This window comes from Ictidomys tridecemlineatus, chromosome X (assembly GCF_052094955.1).
Source record: "Ictidomys tridecemlineatus isolate mIctTri1 chromosome X, mIctTri1.hap1, whole genome shotgun sequence".
In the NCBI taxonomy this organism is placed as follows: Eukaryota; Metazoa; Chordata; class Mammalia; order Rodentia; family Sciuridae; genus Ictidomys; species Ictidomys tridecemlineatus.
The window spans coordinates 102,476,777-102,502,787 of NC_135493.1; the positions used below are offsets into that span (position 1 = coordinate 102,476,777).

The 26,011-nt window shown below is 37.6% G+C and overlaps 1 protein-coding gene across 3 annotated transcripts in view; it reads left to right on the forward strand.

Annotated features, from left to right (window-relative positions):
* The first annotated feature begins 4,924 nt into the window (after window positions 1-4,924).
* Window positions 4,925-26,011, forward strand: part of Tab3 (TGF-beta activated kinase 1 (MAP3K7) binding protein 3) — a 57,753-nt gene continuing 36,666 nt past the window's right edge. Inside the window, exons 1-2 of one of the 3 annotated variants that reach the window (XM_078035005.1) lie at window positions 4,925-5,272; window positions 24,614-24,711. The gene's annotated coding sequence lies outside the window, so the exon portion shown is untranslated. The remainder of the gene's footprint in view (window positions 5,273-24,613; window positions 24,712-26,011) is intronic. The other 2 variants (XM_013360276.4, XM_005329169.4) reach the window with 2 other exon arrangements.

The following is a 26,011-nucleotide window of genomic DNA, read 5'->3' on the forward strand; positions in this document are numbered from 1 at the left end:
CCCTGATGAGTATAGATGATTCATATTCCAAACAGAATATTAATCCATTATCTGTACATAACTCACAAGCCAGAGAATGTTGAGATAAAACAATGAATGTGTCCTGCATGGGTCCAGGGATAAAAGGGTAGAGGTGATAGGAAATTGATGCCTCTTTTTTTATCATTTGCACCAAATTAATAATTTTATATCCTCTTTTAGTGCCTGGTATAAGAAGGCTCAATTAATTTGTTCCTTTAGTTATGCAGGAAAAATTATAATAGGTTGCTCTTAATTCTTCTAGCCAGCTGAAGCAGCCTGCAGACTTCCCATAGGGTACTGGCCATTACAGGGGTATAAATATTGGGATCTGGAATGTTTCCCAAAGTCTCATGTATTACAAGCGTGGTCTCTAATGCAGCAATGTTCATAGGTGGGGTTTGGGGAAAGTGATTGTATCATGAGGGCTCTGACCTCATCAGTAGATTATTCCATTGATCACTGAATAGATGACTGGGAGGTAGTGGAAAATGTAGGCAGTGGTGCATAGTTGGAAGAGGTAGGCCACTGGGGGGTCTCCATGGATGGATATTTCTTGTCACTAGTCCATCTTTCCTCTGTTTCCTGGTTGCTAAGCAGCTTTCCTTTGCCACACCCTTCTACCATGATGTTTGTGACTTGGAGCCAGTCGACCATGGACTGAAACCTCTGAAACATGAGCCAAAATAAAACCTTCCTCCTTTAAGTTGTTTATGTCAGGTATTTGGGCCATTGTGATGAAAACCTGACTAATACAAGGGTAAGTACTAAGTGAAGGTTAGGTGGAAGCAGAGTAGTTTGTAGAATTTGTGGAAAAAATTACATTATAAGGAACTTATTTTCTATTGAAAATCACCAAATCACAGGGTCAATCAAGACATTTACAAAGTAGAAAATTAATACAATTTAAATAGGATTTTAGCACAAAGAGCAAATCTATCTGAATGTGCTCCTTAGAACTCATCCAGGGTTTCAGGCAAAAAGCTAACTGGAACTGAGGCTTTGCCCTTCTCCCAGAGAGATAGGTTGCACCCAAGTTTAACTTCCCATGGGAATTATTTCCCTCACAGGAGAACTGTAATATCCCATTAAATCCAATGTCCCATACAAGGCCTATAAACAGATGTCGCCCAAAATTCAGAGTGCCTGGCTTCAAGCAGCCTGAGTAGTCCATCACTGACAAGGTTCTTTTTAGGCTCACCAAAAGAAGGGAGAGCAAGGGACCAAGGGATCTTCTCAATGGAACCCGAAGGCACCTTTCAGGCCCAGCAAGGGCTCCTTCTCACCAATGCTCAATTAGCTAATACCAGCAGCACAGACCAACACTGAGCCCACAGTATGAAACCATTTCTCAAGGAGACCAGCCAGCCACTCTAGATTGATTACTTTGGTCCCTTCCACAGGGGATGTGTGACTGTGAGGCAGTAATTCATTCTTTCCAGAACTGCTTCAAACCCTCAGGAAGTTTCCCTTCCCTATCTACACTTCCCCCACCAGCACCACCATTCAAAAGTTTATAAAGTGGTTATCTATTGAGATGGTATCCCAAACAGTATTGCCTAAAGCCAGGGAACCCATTTTACTACAATGGAGTTGCACATGACTATGAGAACCACTGCTCTCATTGTATCCCTCATCACTCAGAAGCAGGCAGCCAAAGCAGCAGGTAACTTTTTAGCTTTTAGACCATAACTTGGGGAGTTGAGGGTGACAATAGATATTGTTGGTCCCATGAATAGCCTCCATTCTGGTCACCATGAAAGACCCCAGGTAAGACCAGGAGAATTGCCAAGCTGAACCCACCCCAAATTGCTGCCTCATTGCATAATGAACAAATAAAGTGATTATTATTTTAGACTATCATGTTTTGAAATGGTTCGTTACATGACAATAGATTATTGATACAACAGGCAAGATCAAAAACATCTGAAATGGTACATAAGATGTGTCTGACATAGATAAAGAGAATACACACTAAATTCTGTCACATTATTCAGAAATCTTCCAGGCTGTCTTCCACAGGACTTACCAAGAAGTGGCAAAACCAGTTCTATGACTTATCACTTAAACATGTCCTCTAGCCTAAGTAAGAAAAGATTACAAGGGAGATGTTTATTAGTTACCTCTGTGAGAGTGTTGGAGACTTTCTTTCCCAGTGGGGAAGGGGAAGCCAAGCAAGGGGGGGCTCAGAGGTGTCTTCAAGATGTATTTCTCTCTAGTCGCTTGATTACTGAACTGTAGTGATCTGTAAGTAGAATTGGAGAATTTTAGGAAAAACTTGCCATGTATCTTTGGAGTTTGGAGGCCTGTGTCAACATAGACACTGCTGCATACCTCTTGGAATTCTGAAGGAAGGAAGCTTGCTGAAGCAGCAGTGACATGTCTGTTCACCATGGGAAGACCACATAGGTTTCCCATGGATCCCATGAGTGTTACAGAAGGAGAAAAAAGCTTAAGCCCTGTGCTTGCTTCCTGCCTGAGGCTCTGTCATTGGGTGAGGGAAACCTGGGGGTAAGATGCTATGGGTATTCTACAAGATTTTGAGTCTGAGAATAAGCTAGAAAAGATTCAGTCATGTCTAATAATTGTGCAGTGAAGAGATTCCTGAATAATCATGCTTATGAGTAAGCATTTGGTTGCCAATCACATACAAGCTACTGACAACCAAGAGAGGATGTATTGACACATTGAAAAGTAAAAAAGACCAGGTGCTAAGGAGAGAGAGGCCAGACAGAGGACTTCTCTCCTGGGACATGCTGATGAATCTTCCCAATGGGAGCATGAGTAGAAACCAAATAAATAAATAAATAAATAAATAAAAGTCAAGAGAGAAAGAGCTAATTTTAATCTGCCATGTCCACAGGGAACAAAGCTGTCTTTTGACATATCAGTAAAGCAATACTTTGGCCAGCTCAATTTCTACCCTCTTCACCCCTGGAGAAGAAGCTATGGTTATCAAGATAGGGGAGGTGAAGTAGAAGACTAAAGAAGAGAAAGGGGAAAGTTCCCCATGCTTCCTTGATTTCAAACTTCTCACTAGTGGGTTCCAACTGGAAGAGAAGACAAGATACAACTTTAAATCAAGTTCTAATTATGGGGTTGCTGCTTGTCCCCACCCCCATGATCTTTTTTCCAAGGTCATAGGATTTTTTGGGGGGGGGGCTAGGTATGAGGTAGCTTAGAATGAGACCACATTTCCAAAGTCTCTCCTGTGGGTGAATGCAATAATGTGATTAAGTGTGGGTGAAGGGATTGCGAATATGTGATGTTAACTTCTGGGTCATGCCCTTGAAGGAAATGGGTACATCCTTCCTGATGACTGGAATGTGATAAGGTACTGAGCCATTCTGAACCATGTAGACTAGGACAATACTCTAGGGATGGTGAATCAAGAAGACAGAAGGAGACTAACCTCAGCTTACTGTGTGGAACAGAGCTTCTATATTAGTACACATTTGCTATGTAATAAGCAAAAGTCCCAGTGCTATCCAATAACAAGTGTTTATTTCTCATTCATGGATTGGTAAGTTGGCTGGGGCTGCCCTGATTGGCATGACTCTGATCTTAAAAGTTTTCAAATTTTAGCACAATGGTCTTCACTATGTGGGGTGTGACAGGAGTGAATGGCCCCCTTTCTGACCACATTCAGCTTCCCCAGGGAGTGAGTCTCTTGATGATGGAGCTTCTCTGCTTCAAGATGCAGACCAAGTTCAGCTCTATCCCATGTGTCTGATTCTCATCCCCAGGCTGAAGAGAGATTTGAAGCTCTTTGAGGGAGGGGTACACGTCTTCCCATAGTGAAGTTGGATCTGGTTTGCAGTTTCCCCACTTTCAACTCCTGTTTGAGACATCATTACAAGTGGATGCTGCTTTCTCCTCAGTGGTCTGAGTTTTTCTTCCACAAAGCCCTTCTCTAAACATCTAAATTGTAATATTCCCAACATCTTCCTTTTGTCACTCTCACTTTAGACATCATGGCTACTTCCTGCAGTTGCCATCACGTGATACATTGAATTCTGTGGTATTTTCAGTTGCTGAATAATCAAATCTTTATATTAATTATGTTAAAATAATTAGGGTGGTTTGTTTCTTGACATTACTTTGACCAATTCATTGGACTAAAATCCTGTGCCTGTGAGATGCCCCTCAAAAACTTTTGCATTGAGGTATTGTCATGACATCCTCCCTCTATATTTGTCACTCCTCTCTGTATTCATTTCTATGAGAATTTACTGTGGTAAACTGTCATCACTGTTGTCTTTCATCTTCATTCCAAGCCAACAGCTCTTCAAGTTCAGAGTATATTAATTTCTTCAGTTCCTAACACAGAAAATTCTGAACACATGCTTGAATAAATGAATGAGTTAGCAAAAATAAAGCAGGGAAAGGAGTTATGTAGCACCAAAACGAAAGAGAAAGTTAGATGATGTGAGAAACAGGAGGCCCCTTGCTGCCAGCTGTGAACCCAGCTTTAAGTTCACAGGAAGCTCTTGTTAAATAACGTGAACCAAGAACAAGATGAAGAGGCTCCTGAGATTTCAAAGAAAATTCTCACAAGGAGAATAGGGAAGAGCAAAGGGCTGGAGTATTCCCGGGGACGCAGAAATGTGTTGCCATTTGAGCTTCTGAAGGATGACCAAGCCCTAAGAGATGCCTCTCAATATGTCACCTGGTCCTGCCAAGCCCTTCACCAGGTTTCACTCCCAGTCCCTCCGCCGCCCGCCTCTAAAACCCGGAGAACTGGGTCCCGCCCTACGGTCATTCTGGGCATGCGCTATCCCACGCTCCTGCGCAGGCGCACTAACTTCCCTCTTGTAACCGGTGCTGCCCATTTCCGATATGGGGGAGCGTTTGCTCTGGCTAATTTATCACCTTTCCTGTGGTCCCCCGCCCTACGGTTCCTGCGGGGTAAGCCTCGCGAGATTGCCTACGGCAGTCCCCGGCGGCGCCATCTTTGTGCCTGGCGAGCGAAGGCTCCCGACGGAAGCCCTGAAGCCAGCGGCTCGCCTGCCAAGCTATCGCGGAGACCGGATCCAGGAAATACTAGGCGGGCCTCGGTGGGAGGGACGCACTGAGGGAGGAGGGAGGGAAGGGGGCGGCGGCGGCGGCGGCTCACACCGGATCCAGGCTCCGCGCGGCGCGCACCCGAGGGGGGTCGGGCGGGGAAACGGCTCCGGCCCGGACCCCCCCGCGGGAGCAGACGACGGGCGTGAGGGCGAGGCGGCGGCTGCGAACGAGGAGCTGGGGTCGCTGGGTGAGTGTCCGCGAGGAGGCCCGGCACCTGCCCGTGCCAGGGCGTCGATGGTGCCTCGGGGTCGTCCTGGTGATCTCGCGCCTAGGCCGGTGGGCGTGTGCGCGACTGCGGGTATCCTGCGAGCTTGGCTTGGCCTGGAGCTGAGGCTGCCACTGGGAACTGCAGGGCTGCCGGAGGTCTGCGCAGGGCCTGGCGCGTCCGTGCCCGCCCGGGACACCCCGAGAGGCGAGAGGCGGAGGGGAGAGGGAGTGGCCGGTGGGGGGGGGGCTTGATTGGCGTTCGTCCCCGGAGTGAGGGGATGATGTCCTCCTTCGCGGGTTCCTACCTCTGCACCGGTTTGACACTCTGGCAAGGTATTTGGTGATGAGGACTAGCAGCACGTAAGGTTAGGTCTGTTGAGTGTGTTGAGACATGTGGAAAAGGTTAGTAGTAATAGTAATAATTGTTAGCAAGTGTCGAGTAAAGAGAAAACATTGTCTGCGTTCATTTAAAGATCACATAAGCAGTACTCTGAGGTTCAGCAACAGACTAGAATTATTCCCAGTTGGACTTCTTTAGTTTAGTACCGTGTGCCTGCTCATAAAGTGCATAAAAGCAGGATGAGGGGGAGGTGCGGATGAGATGGGGACAAGGTGGGGAATAAACTGCATGAAAATCAAAAGTTGGTATTGTTGATGTGTTAAAATATAAAGCATTTTCTGTCTTTACGAAACGTTAAATTCTTTAACAAAATTAGCTACTTTTGGTCGAGACAAGGCTTTTCAATTTGGTGTATTCTTTATTGACGTTTGTCTATCAGACAGTAATTTTGGTGTATTATATATTTACTTATGGTTTGTAAAAGGATAGGAATGAGTGGGATAAAAGAACAGTTTGACAACTGAGCTCCCTATACCCACTTTTATTTTGGAAAGATAGGAGAGTTTACAGAAAGTAAACTCTTTGCTTTTGTACTGATTTGCAATAGTAAACAAGAACATGTGTAAGAAAAAAACCATTTTTTTGATGAAGAAAGGGCTTTTGAGATGAGAGTTTAATTTTGCAGTGTTAAATTATTAAAAAGCATCACCAACATGGTACATTTTGTCACTTTGTCTTTTTATGAACACTGGAAGAATGCAAACATATACTCATAATTTTAAACCCACGTATGATAGAATTTTTTTACAACTTTAGATCCCCCTACCCCATTAGCATACTTGGCTCAGTCAAGGGAAAATTAAACTTCAGTGAAGGTAAATATTAAATATGATTTTCATCTTGACAGCTAACAGAACATTACCTGTGTTCACTCACCCTGAATTTTCTTCCTTATGTTTGTTTGATACATTCTTCTCCTTAATTATAGACCATTCTACAGTTTGTGCTAGAGCTAACACAGAGTATGTTCAGGCACTGGGCTTGGTGTGTAATGTGCATTTGCATTAATCCTTGAAGCTACCCTATGTAAAGATAATCTTATACATGTTGCACAGATATAGACAATAGCCTCCAGTATTCTGTAACTTACGTGGGTAGTTAAGGAAATCATATAGCTGGTAAATTGCAGAACTAGAACTCAAACTAATTCTAGAACATATGCTCCATCATATTCTGCATAAGTTTATGTGCTGACTAATACAAATTTTATGAAAATGGGAATTTTTATTACAAAGAAATCTTTCAGTTCTGTTGGTAATCTTGAAAGCTTTCAATGTCCTTGACTCAATATAATCTTAAGGTTCTTTTTTTTCCCCTTTTCAAATGTGTTCGTTTTCTACCCAGAGGTAATATTTGGGCAAAATTTCAGAATTTTGTTGATCTGTAAAAGATTCCTAATAACTCATAGTGACCTATCTGGAATTCAGATGTTTTCAGTAACTTTTCCTCCTATTTCAGCATGCCAAAATACTGCAAAGATCAGATATTTTCTACTCGGGAGGCCGAGGTAAGAGGATTGCAAGTTTGAGACCAGCCAGGCCAACTTAGCAAGACCCTATCTCAAAAAATAAAAAGTGTTGGAGATGTAGTTCAGTGGCAGATCACCCCTGTGTTCAATCCCCAGTACCCAAACAAAAGATATTTTATTTGTTCTGATCCTTTACATTATTAAAATAGTAACTATTCATAGGGTTTTGGATTTGTTTTCTGGCACATTGGAGGTATATGCATACACCCTTACCATCTGTAGCAATTAGAGTACTTTGTAGCTGACCCTGTTTTTCTTCCCTTTAATTTAGTACAAAGGTTTTGGACTCAGGTCATGGTTTGTAGAAAATATGGCAGCTATTATGGGAAACAGCATAATCTCTTATGGGGATGGCAATGAAAAACTTTAGAGGTTCCCAGCAGTATCTGAGACGTTGGTGAAAGAGCAGAAACATTGTGGGGAGTGTCACTTTTGTCTCCCACTGGTCTCTGCTGTTGCATCTCTGATGTGCTGTTGAGCCCTGTCGTCCTGGCCCTTATCTCTGCAAGAGAGAGGCCCTACATCTGGGTATCTGGGTAGAGTTCAACTGGAACAACAACTGTAGGAAAATAAAGGTATTAAGTGGCCCTCATCTCTAAAAGGTCATTTGGTCAGTTTTACCTGTATGATTATCTCTGGCTGGAATTTCTAGAAAAGTTACGCAATTTGGGATTTGCCATTTCATCTTTTAAGAAGTAAATTGTTTGGTTGCCTTTAATGAGATAATCATGTCTTCTAGAAATGGAAAAAGAAGTCTTGTGTTTTTCAGTACATAGCAGCATACATGTGTGTTACACAGAGTGTTGGAGTGGATTTTTAAATAATACCTTGGAGTCTTGACAGGCAGTCTCTTAGTCTGAATGAGCAAGTTTTTTAATTATAGTTGTACTTACAAGAATGAAGTTAAATGTAGTTCAGTGTGATGGCACATGCCTGTAATCCCAGCAACTGGGAGGCTGAGGCAGGAGAATTGCAAGTTCAAGGCCACTGGCCAATGAAGTAAGACCCTACCTTAAAATAAAAAGTAGGGCATGTAGCTCAGTGGTAGAGCACCCCAGGTTCAATCTCCAGTACCAAAAAAAAAAGTACTTCTTTACTTGTGAAGGTAGTGACTCATGTTATTTGGGCTACGAGGGTGAAAAAATTGACAAGTGATAATGTAACTGAGAGCTTACCAAGTAAGAAAACCTTCCTGAAATGATTTATATTGTCACTATATAAAGAAAGACACCAGAAAATTGCCTCATGTATTTAGAAGTTTATTTTAATACTTTCTGTATAATAAAACCTCAAATTATTACCAGGGACACAGATATTTGTCTAATAGTGAAGTGGACCTGATGAAATATTTGTAACTGTCAAACTGAATCCTGAATATTTAAGAACATTTATTACAGTATAATTCATTGACAGGTCTATTATTTTATTTTTCCAATTCTCCAACTTCCCACTTCCCTCCCTACCTAAAATTTCTCATTTTATTTTCCTTCCTGTCTTCCTGCCTGCCTTTCTGACTCTCTCCATCCCTCCTTTCTTTCCTTTCTTTTTCTCTTTCTTTTTTCTCTCTCTCTCCCCCTCCCTCCCTCCTTCCATCTCTCCCTCCCTTCCTTTCACTGCCAGGGTCCTTCCCCTTAGTTCTCTGAAGTGAATGAGAATAACCCAGGTCAGAAAGGTAGTGTCACGACACCTACTGCGGGTTTTCTTCTTCCCTTTCCTTAAGCATTAAGGAGGAAAGTTTATAAAAAAGCCCTTGTGTTGTAGGAGCAGGCACTGTTCCCTCATCCTCTTCACCAGCCACCCCACTGTCATACTTTTTCCTCTCTCTTTTCAGCTGTCATCCCACCCTTGATACTTCTCTTCTAAGTGTCTTGCCTTCCCAGTTCTGAGTCTTCTACTCTAGCTCTGCTTTTTGTCCTCATTCATGCCTTACTTCCTGCTCTCCCTTGATCAGGGAGGCTGAGGCTGTGGTCCTAGAGAAGCTCAGATTCCCAGTTTGGGCTGGGAAGATTTCCTTTTTCTACTTTCAGGACTGAATGGGGCAGGGGTAGTTGCTTTTGTCTGAAGTTGGAATGTTAAATGGGTTTTCCCATAGAAACATTGCTCGGACAGGTTAAGTATTTTGTTATTCTCCTGTAACCTTGGTCAGGCTTTTGTGGGTTGGCTTGGAAACCTAGCACATTGACCATTGTTTCCAGAAAGCTGAGATCTGAGGTTCAAATAGATGATTTAAAAAATCAACTTGTCACCAATCAAAAATAAATGAATGAAAGGAAGATCAGTAGAGGAGGAATAGAGAAAGGGATGAGAAGAGTGAAAGTGGGGGAATTGAGACTGAAATGGAGTAAATAAAATTCCATATATCAAAATGAACCCAACTATTATGTATAATTATAATGCTCTAATAAAGAAATAAGTACAAAAAATCAACTTGAGTCCCAGAAGTCACTGGAGATTGTCAGCATTTTGTGAATTACCTAGTGAGGTGGTAGGTATCATACCTTTAGCTATTCAAAATTAGGTTTGTTTTTCTAATGTACTGGCTCTTCTGGGAAATAATCTGATAGGCTTATTAGATTGTCAAAAAAGAATTCCTGAATTTAGGTACATGTTTTGAAATAAAATTTAAATTCAGTCCATTTCAGTTTGTTGTTAAAGAAGATCTTACAGTATTGTTGACAGTGCAGAGTTTTAGTTTGTCATGAAAGGAATATCTTGTTCCTTTCTTGCTGATGTTTTGAAACTTTTCAAAGGTATTGGACCTCATGCAGCTATTTTACCCTAGTTTACTTAGTGGTAAATATGGACAGTATGTTTGTTTTACCTGAAGATTTTAAAATAAAGTTTTATTAGTCTGTTGGAGTTACATAATGTTACCATTATTTGTGGTGTTCAAACAATTAAGTGAAAGATTTCAAAGTGATAAAAGCAAAGCCAAATGCATTTTACATTTGTTCTCCATAAATGTGTTTAATCTTAGGTTGGTTGAAGGAAATATTCCTAATAAAAGGCAAGATGGATCTTTTTTAGTTTTTGTTCTCCAAACCACTCTTTGGTTTGAAAAAATGAATTTGGTAAGACCCTCTGTTCATTTTAAGAGTTTACAAAATTCTTATAATTATACAGAGTATGGTGGTTAAAAAACATGATCTCTAGGGAGTAAATGTTCAAATATTGTGATCTTCTGACACTAGCTAGCTCTGTGTTCTTGGGCAAATTGCTTAATTTCTGACCTGTTTCCTCATTTTTTGAAATGGGGATAATGTGGTATCTACCTCTTGTAAGGATTAAATGAGTCAAAGGATGCATTGTATTTAAAACGTGCCTAGCAATGATATCTGCTCAAAAAGAGTTAATTCTTGTTGTTATTACTTTGTCATCATCATGACTTCTGTTACTGCTTTAGCTACCTTCTGAGATGATACCTTTCTATTCTTGGGCAGCAGGTAGCTGTGAAAAATTTATGTTTACTCAATAGTAATTTTTTTAAAGCAGTTTATTGAGGGGACCAGGAAGACCGATATATTAACTGCTACATACATCCACAATTGGCCGTAGTGCAGGAAATCCATAGAATAGTAAGCTATTTTTTTTCCATAGCTTCAGTCCCATCATGTTAAGTATAAAGAGCTATGCTTCTTTGATGTATGAGCAAAACTGGATTGAGTAACTGCAGTCAGTGCCTTTATTAAAATTTAATGATCTTGGCATCTATAAGGCTGTGTAGAGGAGCTTCAATTTCTAAACGGTCTATAAAGACTTTCCTTTTTCATTTTATTTTGAAATCAGCACCATTTTCCCACAGAAAAAAAAATGTCACATATGGTGTTCAAATTCTCAGGCCAACCCAACATATCTGAATTTGAATATAGATAGTACTATAAAACTTAACTTCTATGTATAACAGTGTCTCATCCTATACTAAAAGATTACGAACACAGTCTTGTAGATGGGGCAGTTGGGTCGTCTTCCTCCATGGTCCTACTAAGGTCCCCCCCAACTTAGGAAGAGAGTTTTATCTAGGGAAGGCTGAGAATAGGGTGAATAATGGGGGCTGGTTTTTAGAAGGCAGGGGCTTTTTCCTGGATAGGCTTCTTAAAAGGCTAAACTGCATACAGTGGTTAAGAGCATGGACTGTCTGCCCAGAATGCTTGCTTTCAAGTCTCTGTTCCATTACTTACAGAACTTCTCATCTGTAAAATGGAGATTAAAAAGTAGGGTCCTCCCAGTAGGGTTCTTGGGAGGATTAAATGTGTTAATATATGTGAAGCAAGTGAAGCAGCCCCTGACCAGTAGATGAGTACATAAGAAATGTGTTTTTATTAAGCTTTATGGGTTTTAGAACCTCTAGAATACCCTTCTCTACTTGGCTGTCCACTGCCTACATCTGTTCTTGAATAGGAATATTTTTCTTCATTTTCCATGGAGGAATGATATCAGACTTTTCCTTTTCATTATTGGTAAAATGGTGGGTTTTTTAAAAATGCTTTTGGGGGGTTTTATAATGGTGGAGAAATAGATAGCATTTGTAGTTCTTTCTGTGAATTCATTGTAGCCCCCATTTAGGCCTTAGGTAAATTGAAGATACATAATGACTATGGACATTTGATTGGGTCTGAATTAGGTATAAATTTCTCAACCTAAGGTAGTTTTTTGCTAAGTCATTTCTTTCCTTCTTTTTCTTTTCTTTTTCCTTTTTGCTTACTGTAGATTAACTCGGGACCTTATGTATTTTAGACAAGCACTCTACCAGTGAGCTACATTAGTGTCCCCCTCTGTGTGTGTGTACATGCATGTGTGTGTGTGTGTGTGTGTGTGTGTGTGTGTGTGTGTGTGTGTTTAATTTCTGACAAGGTCTTGCTAAGTTGTCCAGGCTGACCTCATGCTTGTGATCTTTCTGCCTCAGCCTCCCAAGTAGCTAAGATTATGCGCATGTGCTACCATGCCTGGCTTATTCACTTCTTTTTAAGTAAATTTTATTACTTTGGAATAATTTTTGACTTACAGTAAATTTGCAAACATAGTCCAAATCTGCCATCTACTCTGGCAATAAACTTGCAATCTTCCTGATTCAGCCTCCCCAGTAGCTGGGATTATAGGTGTGAGACAACATGCCTGGCTGAAATCTCCAGTTCTTTGGTGAATAAATTTCTGTGACTATAGAATGATTTTCTGATTTACTTTTCAGTTTTCCTCAGATCCTCAAAGGCCAGGTGTTTCCTTTAGGGATGACAAGGACAGTCATTAATATTGGTACTGAACTTTATGGTTTGAAATAAAAGGAGTGCTGTGATAGTGGAAAGAACCCTATAGGGTTTGGGTTGAGGCTAAAGCATTTTTATAACTTTAAACTATGTTTTCACAACACTAAATGAGTTATTTTACGTACTGTTCACTTTTGATGTATTTAGTTTCAAAATGACATATTATTTTTAAAATGTTAAGCATACTTCTTATTTTTATATATGCAAGTGAATTGAGATGAATTGGAGACTTTTAAGTTTTTAGGACTCATAATTGTGATTGATTTAAGAAATTGGTATTGAGGTAATGTCAGTGACTTAGCACATTTGTGTGTTTATGTGAGCTTTTAGAAAATTCTTGATTTCAGTTTGTGGTCATAATTGATTTTTTTAAGTCTTTTTTCTTTAACATTTTTTAGTTGTCAATGGATCTTTCTTTATTTATATGTGGTGCTGAGAATCGAACCCAGTGCCCACACATGCTAGGCAAGTGCTCTACCACTGAACCACAATCCCAGCCCCCATGATTGATTTTTTAGGGTCTTTTTCTGGACTACCATATGCAGTAGGTGCCCTTGTTATTCTAAATTATCACTCATGCCTTAAATTTGATGTCAGAGTCATCACTTGTGTAACAGAAAGTTATCTGTTAGGCTGCACATCATGAACTTCACTTTTAGAAAGTCTTATCTTTTTTTGCCACAGAAATAACTTTTGGCTATTAGTCATGGGTGGCAAAGAAATTCATTTTGAGTTGTTTAGATGAAAATATTTCAGTTGAATATGGCTTGTATTGAGTGACACTGCCAGTAAATAAATTTTCTTGGTGGGTGGAAATCCCCTAGAACTTAGAAAATTGGGAGGGGGTGAACTTAATTAAATAACTTCAATTGTTTATACTTATTCAGAGCTCTTTATGACCTGGGACAAAGCATCCAACTTCAAAGGATCTTGGTTTCTTTATTTGTAAAATGAGGGGGTTTGGCTGGATGTGTCAATCTAAATTTAAATTTAAATCTTATAGTTAATTTATAAGATTTAAAAACTGGCCTATTTAACAAAAACCTACAAGATCAGGTTGCTTGTCTTAGATCTTTATTCATACTTAGATCTTTACTCAATACTCTTCACTAAATCTAGCTATAAGTCAATTTTTCCTATTCAAGTAGTTTCATATCAACAATACTACAAATATTAGAGTTACTAGTTGGTTTGACACCTCTATAAATGCTTTCTGATAATTAGCATATTGCTTTTAAAATGTTTGTCATTTGGTTTTTGGGCTGTAACTTGAAGCAATGGACTTTGAAACCTTTTTTGCTGTTCTGTTCCCTGAATAAATTTGAAAAAATGTACTCCTTCGTACTTAAAAAAAAACAAGAAAATTTTTTACTGAACTTTAATATGAAGAAAGTACACATTATCAGTAGTGAACAACTCAGAGGATTTTCACCAACTAAGCACATTTTTGTATCAGCACCTAGATCAAGAAAGTAAACATCATCAGCAACTTAGAAATCCTGCTTACCACCCTTCCCACCCCAGCCATTTTCTTGACCACTTTTAGATTAGTTTTGCCTACTTTTATACTTTACATTTATTAGTTAATTTATAAGATTTAAAAACTGGCCTGTTTAACAAAAACCTACAAGATCAAGTTGCTACTTGTACTCTTTTGTATCTAACTTCTTTTGTGCAGAATTGTGAATGTGAGATCTGTATTACTTGTAGTTATATTCATTCTTTTTGCTGTGTACTATTCCACTGTGTGAATATATTCACTGAATATGTTGTTTGGATGCTGTTTTTAAGAAAGTGTCTTTGTGACCTTAGAGTAGATACATATTTCTTAAACAAGACTTTTCAATGATAATTATTCCTCTTAGTGTTCAGATTGGAGAAGGAACAGGAGAACTTGTCTTCTGAAATAAGAGCATTTGAAAAATTTTTAAAAATGTGAATATATAGTTAAAAGTTTTTACTCAGTAAATATCAGGGAGTGTGTCAGTATTTGTAGCTAAGTCTTCCAGACAGAGGTTTATGCCTTAATAACTATTGTGGGTATAATTTCTTAAGAAAATGTGCCATGTTCTTCCTTGCCTTTTTTTGTTGATTTACAGGAGTTCTTTATTGTAAGCTGGAAATGAGCCTTTGCTGGTGGCAAATATATTCTCCCACTGTGTGGCATGCTTTTTCATTTTTAATGTGTCTTCATAATCTGAAGTTCTCATTTTCAATGTAATTAATCATTTCCTTTATGTTTAAATCAAGTATCAGGTTCAATTTAAAGTATCTTTTCCTGTCCCAGGGTGAGGGATATATTCTCTCACCTTCCAAAAGTTTTAGGGTTTGGGCTTTTGCACCTGAAACTGATTTTTATGTACCCTGTTAGGGGACAATACTGGGGTTTCCCCCCCCCCCATAAGGATAGCTAATTGTCCCAGTGCACCGTCTTTTCCATACTGTTGTGAGTAATCAGATATCTACATGTATTTGATTTTATTTCTGTGCTGTTTTGTTCCAGTGGTCTGTCTGTCCTTGTTCTCATACAACATTTTCTTACTTATAAAAGCTTTATAATAAGTCTTTTTATCTTTATTTTATTTTATGTGGTGCTGAGGATCGAACTCAGTGCCTCACACGTGCTAGGTGAGCGCTCTACCTCTGAGCCACAACCCCAGCCCCTATAATAAGTCTTAATAGTCAGTATAACAAATTCTTCGACGTTGTCCTTTTTGACAACATTTTGGCTACTCTTGACCATTTGAACGTTTATATGAATTTTAGTATCATCTTGTCATCAATCCCTGCCCCTGCACCCCACAGTCCGTGGTTTTGATTGGAATTGCATGGAATCCATAGACCAATTTAGGGAGAATTAACATTTTTATAATATTGTTTTCTACTTATTTTTTTGTGTGTGTATGTGTGGGGAGATACTGGGGATTGAACTCAGGAGCACTCAACCACTGAGTCACGTCCCTAGCCCTATTTTGTATTTTATTTAGAGACGGGATCTCACTGAGTTGCTCAGCGCCTCACTTTTGCTGAGACTGGCTTTGATCTCGTTATCCTTCTGCCTCAGCTTCGTGAGCTGCTGGGATTATAGGCATGTGCCACCATGCCTGGCTGTTTTCAATACTTGTTAAACATGATACACTGCTCCATTTGTTTAGGTCCTTCTTAATTTTTCTCAATAATGTTTACAATTTTCTCCAGGAAGTTGTTCACAACTTTGGAGAGTTTTATTCTTAGATATGTGATATTTTTTATATTATAAATGTTTATATTTTTATGTTGACTTTGTACATAGGAGTTGTCCTAAACTTTTACTACTTATGATATTCTTCTTTAGAATCTTTTGCTATGTATTCAATCTTTTGATCTGCAAGTTAAGAAAATTTTATTCCTTCTAATTGTTATTCTTCTAGTGCTGGTTAGTACTTCGATATAATATTAAATAGAAGTGGTATGAGTGGGCACCATTGTCTTGTTCCCTTTCTCAAAGGAAAATTTCCAGCATTTTTCCACCTAGTATGATGTTTGCTTTAATTTTTCCCCAGACATTATAAAATTAAGGAAGTTTCATTCTGTTTTTATTTTGCTAGGAGCTTACATCATGAATGGATATTGGATTTTAACAGATGCTTTGCTAATGTTAAAATAACTGTATGATTTTGTTTCTTAAATTACATTGATTGATTTCCTATTACTAAATCAGCTTTGAATTCTAGAAATAAACCCACTTTGGTCCATATCACACTTTTGTTTAATTTTATTTTGGAGTTTTAGATCTTTGCCCATGAATGAGATTGACCTTTAGTATTATTTTCTTATACTGTCCTTGTCAGGTTTGGGTAGCCTTATAAAATGAATTAAAGAATATACTTGTTTTTTTCATTCTCTGGAAGACATTATGTTAAGATTTATTTTATAGCCAGGTGCAGTGGTGTATGCTTGTAATACTAGCCATTTGGGATGCTGAGGCAAGAAGATTACAAGTTCAAAGCTAGGCTCAGAAACTTTATGAGGCACTAAGCGACTCAGCAAGACCCTGTCTCTAAATAAAGTATTTTTAAAAGGCTGGAGATGTGGCTCAGTGTGTGAGTGCCTTTGGGTTCAATATCCAGTACCAAAAATAAAATAAATAAATAAAGTGTGCAGTTATTAGTTTTTATTATTTTTCAAAATTGTACATCTATCACCACAGTCAATTTTATAATATTTTTATCATCCCCCAAAGAATCTCTGCACCTATTAGTAGTCATTCTTATCTTCTCCCCTTCCCATCATCATTAGTTAGGTAATCACAAGTCTCTTCATTTTTGTAGACTGGCCTATTCTGAAATTTTCATATAAATGGAATCATGCAAACAACCAGACTTAGCATAATGTTTTCTAGGTTCACCTATGTTGTAGTATGTATCAATACTTCATTTGTTTTTATTGCCAAATAGTATTCATTGTATGCATATACCACATTGTATTTATTCATCAGTGATGGACATTTGGGTCGTTTCCCTTTTGGAATATTATTTATAACACTGCAGTGAACATTTGTGTACAGATTTTTGTCTAGCCATTTGTTTTCATTCTCTTGGTACTTTTTAATTCTTAATACTGGATATATGAATCTTTTTTCCCTTGCTAAAAATTTTGAGACAGGGTCTTGCTAAGTTGCTGGGTCTGGCTTTGAACTTGGAATCCTCCTGCCTTAGTCCCCTGAGCCACTGGAATTACCGGCATGCACCACTGTGCCCAGATCCTTCTCTTTTTAATGAATAATTTCACTAGAGGTTTAGCAGTTATAATGGTTTTCCCCAAGAACTTTCAACATTGTTGATTCTTCTATCCGCATGTTGTTTTTCTATCTTGTTAAGATCTGTTTTTATATTCATTTTCCTTTTAGTTCTTTAGGGATTTTTTTTTTTTTTTTTTTTTTTGCTTTTTTCCTTCTCCCTAACTAATGGAGATGGGTAGTTAGGTATTAGTTTGCATCCTTATTTCCTTCCTGACACATTTAAAACCACATTTCACTTTTAAGTATAGCTTTACCAGCATCTTGTGATTTTTGATATGTAATCGTTTCATTATTTATTTCATATTTCTAATTTCCACCCTATTTTTTAATCTATGGGTTATTCAAAAGTGTCTCTTAATTTCTAATAATAAGAGAATTTTCTATGTATTTTTTGTAATTGGTTTGTGGCTTTATCACACTTTAAAGAACTCCCTTGAGTGATTTTAATCTTTTAAAATTTCTTGAGGCTTACTTTTGGCTCAGCAAGTAATCAATTTTTTTTAAATACGTAAGCATTTGAAAAGCATATATTCTGCAGTTTTTAGTTACATCCTTCAATGTATGCCCAATCATGAAGCATGTTAATTGTGTTGTAGCTCGGTCTCTACTAATTTTTTTAGTCCGTTTATTCTTTCAACTATCTTTCACTGAGAGTGATATCTTAAAATCTGCCAGCATGACATTGATGCATGTGTATTTCTCCTAGTAATTTTTTAACTTTTTCTTTATACATAATTGGAGGCCATTTATCAAGTGCATGCAAATTTAGTTTGTTCTGGTGAATTTAAACCTTTTATCATTATGGAGTGACTTTTAAAAGAATGTATTTTATCTATCTATATCTATCTATATATATACACACACATACATATATATTTTTTTAGTTGTCGATGGACTTTTATTTTATTTATATGTGGTTCTGAGATTCAAACCCAGTCCCTCACACATACTAAGCAAGCACTCTACCACTGAGCCACAACCCCAGTCCCTAGAGTGATTCTTTTTAATGATGCTTTTTTAATATCTATTTTATCTGAAACTAGTATAGTTATGCCATCTTTATTTTGGCCATTTGCATGATACATACTTTTCTATTACTTTTAACCTTTCTGTGTTCTTATGTTTCAGATGGGTTTCTTGAAAATAGCATATACATTTGTAGATTTCTTTTTGTTAATCCAGTGTTATATTCATTCTCTTTTTGTAACATTCAGTCTATTTAAATTAAATTTAAATTTAATGTAATTACTGGTATTGGGGAACTAAGTGGAACATTACATTTTTATTCCTCTAACTCTGCTGTTTCCTTTTTTCTTCCATTGATTTATTTTTATATTAGCTTTTTCCCTTTATTTAAGGCTCAAATATCACGTATTTGTTTCTATTCCATTTGTGTGTGTGATTACCATAGAATTACAGTCTTCTTCGTCATTGTCATCATTGTCATCTCTTGCTTCTTCATAATTATTCTTTTTTAATAGTTATCACCCTGGAATAACTAGTCGAGCATGTATCCCTCACTTATCAAAGTCTGGTGTTGAGGTACTTTTACCTTCTTCCTGGTTGAAGTAAGTACATTAAAACACCTCCGTTCCATTTACCTATCTTTTGACATACGTGCTATTTTTTTTAACCTGGAATTTATTTCTGTATATATTTTAAACACCACAAGACATTTTTCCTAAAATCAGTGTCCCATAGATTTTTTACATGCTCATTTATACCTTTGTAGTTCTTCATTCCTTTCTGCATTTATGACACTCCCATCTTGGGTCAGTTTTCCTTTGTGCTGATTTCTTAGTATCCACTGAATGTTAACTCTGTTTTTATTTGAGATGTATTTCAGTTTCAATCTTGAAGAATATTTTCTCTGCAGTGGAATACTAGATTGACAATTCTTTTCTTTTTTTTAATCTTTATTTTATTCATTTTTACGTGGTGCTGAGGATCGAACCCAGGACCTTGCATGTGCTAGGCAAGCACTCTACCGCTGAGCTATAACCCCAGCCCCAACAATTATTTTCTTTTTGCTCCTCTTATAGTTTTCATTTTTATTGTTGAAAATTAAGCTGTCAGTCTACCTGTTGTGCCTTTGAAAGTAGTTTTTACCTTCTAAGGATGCATTTAATTTTTCCTTTTTTGATTTTTCAGCTAGGAATTCATTAAGATTGTTAAGTCTGTGGTTTGGCGCCTTTCATCATTTTTGGAAAATTTTCATATATGCAAATATTGCTTCTGCTCCATTCTCTCTTTTCCTTCTGGGATTCCAATTAACTATTGGATATGGGACCATCTCACTGAATCCTAATGTTTCTTACATCCCTCTCTCGTCATTCTGAGCCCTTCTTCAATCTGTCTTTTGGTTCATTGTCTCAACTGTGTCAGCTGTTAAATCTGTTCCTTGAATTAATTTTAATTTTTTACATTTTTTAGTAACAATTACTCTGTTCCTTTTAAGATCCATAATCATATGCTGTATAACATTTCCACCAATGATTGACCACACATAAGATGGAGGTCCCTTAAGAATATATTGCCTCGTGATATTGTAGCTATCTTACTTGGTACCCTATGTAATATTTGCACAATGGTGCATGTCTTAAAACATATGCCATTAAGTGACACAACTGTATTTTGTCACTTTTTATGGTTTCTAGTTTGTTGCCAAGGTTTTTCTGTTTTGATATTATCTTCAACATAGTATGTAAAATCAATGCCTGATTAAGTCCAATACTTATAGTCCCTGTGATTCTGTTTTTGTTGTTTCTTTGGCTTTTGGTCATCTTCTCTTGTCTCCTCGTGTTCTAATTGTTTGCTGGGCATTGTATATGGAATTTTATTTGAGAAATCATTTGAAATGATACATTTCATAAAGAAGTGTGTGTGTGTGTGTGTGTGTGTGTGTGTGTGTGTGTGTGTGTGTGTGTGTGTTTCATTTGCTTGAGAGAACCCAGGATTACTTAATCAAATCACACCTTTCCTGGGTCAGCCACATGACTCAAGATCATATTACATTCAGTGTATGTACTGATTCATTTTTAGTTTACCCTTATTTCTAAGCTCTTCAAGGATTCCAACTTGAAGATGGGAGAAGGAGCTTTTTCCCCTTTGTCCCTCTGGTCTGTCAGACTGGCTGTGTTGGCAGCTTTTCATTGCCGTGACTAAAATACCTGATAAGAACAACTTAAAGGAGGAAAGATTTACTTTGACTCAGAGTTTGAGAAGTTTCAGTCTTTGTCAGTCTGCCAGTCTGTTCCATTGCTCTTGGCTTGAGGTGAGACAGAACATTACTGTGGAACAGGATGGCAGAGGAAAGCTGTCAGCTATGGCAGTCTGGGGGTGGGGGCAAGGAATAAGTTTTATCCCCAGTAACACACTCTTAGTGACCTACTTCCTCCAACCACACCCCATCTGCCTATAGTTTCCACTATTTCTTAGTTGTCCATTCAGCTGTCAGTGTATTAATCCACACATGTGTTCAGAACTCTCATGATCCACTCACTGCCCATATTACCCACCTCTGGACATTGTCGTACTGGGGACCAAGTAAGTCCTCAACATACGAACTTTTGAGGGACATTCAAGAGCCCAACTGTCAGATACATTTGAATCTCTGACTTCCTCTTTTAGATTGCTCAGCTTACCTTTTTGAATTTCAGTCCTTTAATGAATCTGAAAGCACTGTCCTATTAATTCTTTGACCCTTTGAAGAAAGTCATTACTTACATTTTGTCCAACTCTGTTACTTATCTCAATGGGAAGGTTGATTCAAATTACCTCATATTCTATAACCAAGGTAGGGAGGCTTCTTGTTGGCTCTTTATGGGCAGAATTTATTTACAAAGGCAGTGACTTTATCACTCTTTTTTAAGACCTGAGACTTGTTCCCTAGTTCCATATGAGCTTTGTTTTAAAGAGTTTATTTACTCGTGTAATTATGTACATTTTTATTTAAAAGCTACATATTCTGTATATTTATATAAATGTAAGTACATTATTTTTTGATTAGTCAGCAACATTTTGACCCTCTATAACCTTGGATAATTTTTAGACCTTAACCAATGGATAGATTTACTGAAATGTCAGTTACAGTGGTCTAAAATGATTCTCATAATATAAAATATCTCTTAATTGCTATTGAAATTAGTATGCATAATATCAACTAAGTTTCCCCCCCTCTAATTGAAAAGAATATTTTTTTTAGTTATCTGTTTACCCTTATGACTTCTTAGTATACTTGTATGTGGGTATAATATATATCTGCCCTTGTGAAATAGAAGAAAGAGGCAGTTCTGATGAGATTCTTAAATTTGCTGCCGTATGAGAGCTCTCAACCTAATGAATAAATATGCTACATTATCAGTTATAAACTTTTTCCTTTTATGTAAATTAATTCCCATAGGAGCCTCTGAAGTAAGTATGTGATAATTAGGTGTGGTTTTAAGCAAAGGATTAGGAAACAGGGTCTGAGAGCTTAAGTAACTTGCCTGTTGTCCCACACCTGGCGAATTGTGTATGTTCTTTGTCTATTATTATTACACATTTTATTTCAGCTATAATGACCTACAGACGCTCACTGACTCCCAAGTTTTATCGTTCTATGCTTTCTTCTTTCTGTAAACCATGTATCATGACCCCATGACTCATGTCCTAAAGATAGAGACAATTGGGAGAATATTTCTTCATATCCCAGTCTCACTGTCCCCCACCACACCTCATTTCTAGAACATAGTCCCACTGGCTCTGAATTTGTCAACCTCTGCCCTGTTTGAAAGCTTGCTTTGTCACAAGTCTTCTTTCATCCCTACATGTATAGTTCCCTTTCCTCTCTTCAGATATGCCTCCATTTTCCAGTTCCAACAAAATTGCCTCTTTTTTATCTAATGCATTTTCTGTCTTTTATGATTAATGTCATACTTCTTTACTAACTTCATTCCTGGATACCTTCTGTAAGTCTTTCTTTTTTGCTTCTTCAGTCACTCTTGATGAAATCCTAGCCAAAATCTTGTTAGCTCTGTCCTTCTTAGACTTAGGGCCAAAAGCTGACCCACCTCAGACCCCTTTCCCAGCAATAGAGTCTGTGCTCCTGTACATTCTTGTTTTCAACATTCTTGCTACTCCTTTGAATGATAGCCTCAAAGAGTTAGTTATCTTACATTAGACCTGTGACGTCAAATGCCCTTATTTAATTTGGAGCATATTCAGTTACTACATGTTTTGGGGTATAAGAATGCCTCCTCCTAAAGTTTAGTATCACTCTATTTTTTTCTTGAGAACTATTTCCTTTATCCCTAAGGATTCTTTTGTTTTGAAAGTTCATTCATCAGATTTTTCCCCTGTCCTACTCACAAATCTCTCCTGCCTTGAAATGTTGATAGAACTGAATTTCCTCATGTAGGACATTTGTATCTTCACTCTTTTTATTGTTTAATCTCTCATCTTTTCTTTTGTCTGTATAATTTTTGTTCAGTAAGCTTGTTTTACTGAATCTGTCACTACCTTTGTGAATTTTCTCATCAGGATTCCAGAGAGTGCACTTCTTAACTAGCTCAAGAGATGGTTCAAGACCGGGCATGGCCTTCATACTTCTTACTTTATCACTTATTGTAGTTTTCAATAAATATTTAAATTAAATGGTGTTGGTATTTTAAAAGTTTTTACCTCTGGACTGGCTGAAGAACCCTCTTAATAGCTTTATATCTCTAGCAAATATTTTGAATATACTACTTTTTTCTCCTTAAAGGACTATAGTGTCTTCTAGTTCATTACTTTTAACTTTTGAGCATTCCAAATATACACAAATAAAAAGTTCACTGAACTTCTAATGTTGTAGTTATCAACAGTTCACTACTTGTTTCATCATCTCCTTACTCCTTTACTTTTGCTGAGAATTTAAAGCATATCTAAGATATAATTTCACCTCTAAATTAATATGCCTCTAAAACAAAACATTTTTACATAACTGCAGTGTTCTTATCATATATAGCACATCTAATAATAATTCCTTAATAACATAGACAACACTTCAGTCCATATTCAAGTTCCCTCAGTTAAATATCTCTTTATTCTCTTGTAAACTATACCAACCCTCTCTGCTTTTATTCATGCTCACATGTCCATTCTTGGGGTGTGTTAACTTGTTCCTTTATCCTTTGTATTTTATGTGGACTGACAATTAGAACTATATGCTTAATTACTTTCAGATTATACTTTCTTAGGGGAATAAATAAGAGTACTTGCTGTCATTTCATATTATGTCTCATCCAGAGGCATGTAATGTCTGATCATTTCACTTTTTAAATATTGCCATGATTTATCAGAGGGTTCAGGTGGACAGCTTGATGTTTTCATGAAGCCCAACTTTTCTCTTAGTGCTCTTATTATTTATTGATTATGAGTAAGTGAATTAGTTACCTAATTAAAGTTTGCAAAGTTGTGATTATTCTAATTTGCTCACTTCTGGCATTATTAGCTGAAATTTTTCTAGATGGTAGATTTTTTTTTCCTTTTTCACTAGGGCTATTTGGTTAACATGAAATATCTAGTCAGTTCTTGAGCTATTAAAATCCCTAATTGGGAAACTGAAGACTCTGCTTTCCTCTTTTTAAACTAAAATGGTATTAGTTTATTTATGATTATAACAAATTAACTTTTTTCCTTTTTCAGGGAGTTAAAGTCATTCCTGAGTGGTAGATTAGTGATTTAGTGGGCCAAATTTGGGAGAGTCTCCCAGTCCTGAGTGAGCAATTGTCATTCTCTTGAGGCATAGGATAGCAGAGAAAATAACAGTAAGAAAAGATGGTATAACTTCTTTAATGCTACTGGCTTGCAGTGAGGGTGTGGTACTTGCTTGAAGTGTGGGAATTTAAAAAGTCCTGTGCTTAACCAGAGACAAGTCAGTCTCATTGTGGAGTCATTTAAATTTTAAAGACCTAGGGCCCTAAAAAGGGCTCCAGCATAGTTTTGTAATCGAACTCATTAAATTTTAATGACTAGTATATCTTGGGAAGCTGCAGGGACCCCTGATGATTTGCCAGGGATATAACTAAAGCTCCTCTTGCTAGCTTTCTCTAAAGGCAAAATTTCAGCAAACCTTTATTGTGCCCTCTGCCATTTGGAGCTCTGCCTTAGGCATTAGAGGTGACTAAGAGGGAAGCAGAGTGGCTCAGGCAGCCAGGATAATTTTATCTTAGCATTCATTAAATATAAATTTCATTCACTGAAATTTCATGTAGGAAAATGACTGCTTGCATTTTAATGACCTTTTATTTGTACAGTGTATCACTTGCTCATGCTTTCATTTTTAAACTGTTCATAGTTGGAATCTAAAATCTTTAGTTTTCATTTTTTAGGACCGTGTCTTCAGGTTTTCTTCACTTCATCGTGAATTGTAGCACATCAGACTACACAAGGTGTCTTAGTTGAAGTTTCATCAATTATAAAATTAGAGGTAAGAAATGTATATGTCTTTTTTGAAAACGAATGTATGTTGCTGTTAATAAGTTTCATGTTTACACCCCTCCACTGTCCAGTCTTCTCCCCTCCGTTTACTCAAGAGCAAGAGAAAAAGATGATGTCCATGCAATTTCATTTGTGTAGATAATAGGCCTTAAATCAGGATGCTAAGCAGCTGCTACTCACTCTTTAGCAGTAGGAGGTACAAGTTCTTTTGATAGTTCATTTGCTATTAGAAACCTCACCAGAGAATGGAAGGTAATTTAGCAGTTGGTTTTGAATAAAAGAGGCTAATCCTGCCCAGAGACCAGATCCCTTGTTGGTTGGAGCAGTGGATCTTGAAAGATATCCCCCAATAAATAGCTATCCCCCCACCAAAAATAACTGCACATGTGTGTATATGCAGATTTTCCAGCTTCCTAGTTTGTTTGTTTTTTGTTTTGTTTTGTTTTGTTTTGTTTGTGGTGCTGGAGATTGAATCCAGGACCTCATGCATTCTAGGCAAATGCTCTACCATTGAGTTACATTCCCAGCCCTTTTTATTTTGAAACAGTGTCTCATTAAGTTGCCCAGGCTAACCTCAAACTTGTGATCCTCCTGCCTCACCTTCCCAAGTAGCAGGGATTACAGATATGTGCCACGGTGCCTCCCCAGCTTTCTAGTACTTTTTGTAATTTTTTAATTCTCAAATTTATGTCCAATATCTAAATTGAACAGGTGGTTAATCTACTGTTATTATGAACAAATAAGGGCATTGTAATGATAGTTCTTGCTTTGGGCCATTGGCAGATCTATATGAAGAAAGACTGAGAATATAGACTTTGATTTCTAGATAGTGTGATTTTCCACCTTATGAAAATGTTCCTGCTCTTTTAAATGTCTATGTCCTAGTATATTAACACACATTGGTGTGTGTTGTAAATTAAGCACTGGACAAGATGTTATGTGGCCTGTTCAGTTCATCTTTTTAGCAAGTTTACAAACCTTACTAGCCTTCAGTTATCTTATTGTATAAAACAGAGGTTTACATTGGGATTGGGCTCAGGGTTTTCTAGCTTTAGCATTATTGACATCTTGGGCCCGGTAATTCTTTGTCAACAGGGACTACGGACTTTAGGAGCATCCTTGGCCTCTTCCCACCAGATGTCAATAGAACCACTCTCCAGTATGACAACCAAAAATGGCTCTAGACATTGCCAAATTCCCTTTATAGGGCAAAATCATCCTGGATTGAAAACCACTGGATTAAATGATGTATTAGAGTTCCTTGCAGCTTCATAATTCTGTTGTTTTTA